The sequence below is a fragment of the Arachis hypogaea genome, chromosome 3 (genome assembly GCF_003086295.3).
Source record: "Arachis hypogaea cultivar Tifrunner chromosome 3, arahy.Tifrunner.gnm2.J5K5, whole genome shotgun sequence".
Taxonomy (NCBI): domain Eukaryota; kingdom Viridiplantae; phylum Streptophyta; class Magnoliopsida; order Fabales; family Fabaceae; genus Arachis; species Arachis hypogaea.
The window spans coordinates 107,350,181-107,354,167 of record NC_092038.1 but is presented as its reverse complement, the minus strand read 5'-3'; the positions used below and the strand labels follow the sequence as shown (position 1 = coordinate 107,354,167).

The following is a 3,987-nucleotide window of genomic DNA, read 5'->3' as shown; positions in this document are numbered from 1 at the left end:
ATCAATCTTGCTTTTGGAGCAGTGATCTGCTAAGGCTTGGCTGGCCATTGGCCATGTCTAGTGTTTTGGACCGAAGCTTTCTTTGAAAGCTTGGCTGGCTGTGAAGCCATGTCTAATTCCTGGACCGGAGTCTTAGACTAAACATTGCATGATTCCTGGAATTCTCATTAAGAATTTTGATATCTTTTTCCACTTAATTTTCGAAAATCACACAAAAAAAAAATTACAAAATTATAAAATCCAAAAATATTGTATGTTTCTTGTTTGAGTCTAGTGTTTCATTTTAAGTTTGGTGTCAATTGCATGCATTCATTCATGTGTCTATGTGTCTTAAGGATCTTCAAATAATTCTTGATGATTTCTTACTCTGATCTTTGAATTCTCTTGACTTGAGTGTTTATGTGTCTCATGCATTCTCATTAGTGTCGATAGTATACAAACTGCTAAGTTTGGTGTCTTGCATGCTTTGTTATTTGATTTTATTTGCATTTTGATTTTTCCTTATTATTAAAAATCCAAAAATATTTTTAATTTGTGTCTTCTCAAGTCAATAATACAGAGAATTGAAGATTCAGAACATACAGCAGAGGAATTGCACAGAAAAAGCTGGGCGTTCAAAACGCCCAGTGAAGAAGGACAGACTGGCGTTTAAACGCCAGCCAAGGTACCTGGTTGGGCGTTTAACGCCAAAAAGGGTATAGTTTTGGGCGTTAAACGCCAGAATGTGCACCATTCTGGGCGTTTAACGCCAGGATGGCACAAGAGGGAAGATTCTGTTTTCAATGCAATTTTTTTCAAGTTTTCAAAGTTTTTCAAAATCAAATCTTTTTCAAATCATATCTTTTCAATCATATGTTTTCAAAATCAATTTCTTTCTATTTTTAAAAATACTTGCTATCAATTAATGATTTGATTCAACATTTCAAGTATGTTGCCTTTTCTGTTGAGAAAGGTTTAATGTCTGAATCATATCTTTTCTTGATAGCCAAGTCATTGATTTTCAAAATCAAATCTTTTTAAAATGTTTTTTAAATCATATCTTCTCAATCACATCTTTTTTAAAACTAATCATATCTCCTTAACCACATCTTTTTCAAAATAGTTTTCAATCAAATCTTTTTGATTTCTAATTTCAAAATCTTTTTCAAAAATCACTTGATTTCTTTCCCACTTTCATTTTCGAAAATTCTTAAAGTTTTTCAAAAATGTTTTCAAATTCTTTTACTTAATTTTCGAAAATTACTTCTCTTCTTCCCACATCCTTCTATTTATGGACTAACACTATTCCTTAATGCAAAATTCAAACTCCATCTTCTTTGATAAGTTCGAATTTTCTACTTCTGTCTTCTATTTTTCTTTTCCTCTGACACCTAAAGGAATCTCTATACTGTGACATAGAGGATTTCACATTTTCTTGTTCCCTTCTCTTTCTTATGAGCAGGAGCAAGGACAAAAGCATTCTTGTTGAGGCTGATCCTGAACCTGAAAGGACCTTGAAGAGAAAGCTAAGAGAAGCCAAAGCACAACTCTCTGTAGAGGACCTAACAGAAATCTTCAAAGAAGAAGAACCTATGGCTGCCGAAAACAACAACAATGCCAACAATGCAAGGAAGGTGCTGGGTGACTTTACTGCACCTACTCCCGACTTTTATGGGAGAAGCATCTCTATCCCTGCCATTGGAGCAAACAACTTTGAGCTTAAGCCTCAATTAGTTTCTCTAATGCAACAGAATTGCAAGTTCCATGGTCTTCCATTGGAAGATCCTCATCAGTTCTTAGCTGAATTCTTGCAAATCTGTGACACTGTCAAGACTAATTGGGTTGACCCTGAGGTCTACAGACTTATGCTATTCCCTTTTGCTGTAAGAGACAGAGCTAGAACATGGTTGGACTCTCAACCTAAAGAAAGCCTGAACTCTTGGGAAAAGCTAGTCAATGCCTTCTTGGCAAAGTTCTTTCCACCTCAAAAATTGAGTAAGCTTAGAGTGGAAGTCCAAACCTTCAGACAGAAGGAAGGAGAATCCCTCTATGAAGCTTGGGAAAGATACAAACAATTAATCAGAAAGTGTCCTTCTGATATGCTTTCTGAATGGAGCATCATAGGTATTTTCTATGATGGTCTCTCTGAACTGTCCAAGATGTCTTTGGATAGCTCTGCTGGAGGATCTCTTCATCTGAAGAAGACGCCTACAGAAGCTCAAGAGCTGATTGAAATGGTTGCAAATAACCAATTCATGTACACTTCTGAAAGAAATCCTGTGAACAATGGGACTAGTCAGAAGAAAGGAGTTCTTGAGATTGACACTCTGAATGCCATATTGGCTCAGAACAAAATATTGACCCAACAAGTCAATATGATTTCTCAAAGTCTGTCTGGAACGCAAAATGCACCAAGCAGTACTAAAGAAGCTTCATCTGAGGAAGAAGCTTATGATCCTGAGAACCCTTCAATGGAAGAGGTGAATTACATGGGAGAACCCTATGGAAACACCTATAATTCTTCATGGAGAAATCATCCAAATTTCTCATGGAAGGATCACCAGAGACCTCAACAAGGTTTCAACAATAATAATGGTGGAAGAAACAGGTTTAGCAATAACAAGCCTTTCCCATCATCTTCTCAGCAACAGACAGAGAGTTCTAAGCAGAATACCTCTGACTTAGCAACCATGGTCTCTGATCTAATCAAAACCACTCAAAGTTTCATGACTGAAACAAGGTCCTCCATCAGAAATTTGGAAGGACAAGTGGGTCAGCTGAGCAAGAAAATTACTGAACTCCCTCCTAGTACTCTCCCAAGCAATACAGAAGAAAATCCAAAAGGAGAGTGCAAGGCCATCAACATGGCCGAATTTTGGGAGGAAGAAGAGGCATTGAACGCCACTGAGGAAGGCCTCACTGGACATCCACTGGCCTCCAATGAGTTCCCCAATGAGGAACCATGGGAATCTGAGGCTCAAACTGAGACCATAGAGATTCCACTGGACTTACTTCTGCCATTCATGAGCTCTGATGAGTATTCTTCCTCTGAAGAGGATGAGTATGTCACTGAAAAGCAAGTTGCTAAATACCTTGCAGCAATCATGAAGCTGAATGACAAGTTATTTGGAAATGAGACTTGGGAGGATGAATCCCCTTTGCTCATCAAAGAACTGGATAACTTGTCTAGGCAGAAACTGCCTCAAAAGAGACAGGACCCTGGAAAGTTTTCAATACCTTGTACCATAGGCACCATGACCTTCAAGAAGGCCTTGTGTGACTTAGGGTCGAGTGTAAACCTCATGCCTCTCTCTGTAATGGAGAAGTTAGGGATCTCTGAGGTGCAAGCTGCAAAAATCTCACTAGAGATGGCAAACAACTCAAGAAAACAAGCCCATGGACTTGTAGAGGATGTTTTGGTTAAAGTTGAAGACCATTACATCCCTACTGATTTCATAGTCCTAGAAAATGGGAAGTGCATGGATGAATCCATCATCCTTGGTAGACCCTTCCTAGCCACAGCAAAAGCTGTGATTGATGTTGATAGAGGAGAGTTGATCATTCAAGTGAATGAAGAATCTATGGTGCTTAAGACCCAAGGATATCCCTCTGTCATCATGGAGGGGAAGCATGAAGAGCTTCTCTCAAAACAGAGCCAAACAGAGCCCCCACAGTCAAACTCTAAGTTTGGTGTTGGGAGGCCACAACCAAACTCTAAGTTTGGTGTTGAACCCCCACATTCAAACTCTAAGTTTGGTGTTGGGAGGTTCCAATATGGCTCTGAGCATCTGTGAGGATCCATGAGAGTCCTCTGTCAAGCTACTGACATTAAAGAAGCACTTGTTGGGAGGCAACCCAATGTTATATATTATCTATTTTCTTTTGTTATTTTATCTTTTTTGTAGGTTGATGATCATGAGAAGTCACAAAAGTAACAAAAAAAAGCAAAAACAGAATGAAAAACAGGAAGAAAAACAGCACACCCTGGAGGACGCACCCACTGGGGTT

The 3,987-nt window shown here is 38.7% G+C and overlaps 1 non-coding gene across 1 annotated transcript; it reads right to left on the bottom strand.

The window, feature by feature from the left end:
* Positions 1 to 1,976: 1,976 nt before the first annotated feature.
* Positions 1,977 to 2,084, bottom strand: LOC112793888 (small nucleolar RNA R71). The gene has a single exon (XR_003198576.1). It is a non-coding gene; the product is annotated as a small nucleolar RNA R71 (small nucleolar RNA).
* Positions 2,085 to 3,987: the final 1,903 nt, after the last annotated feature.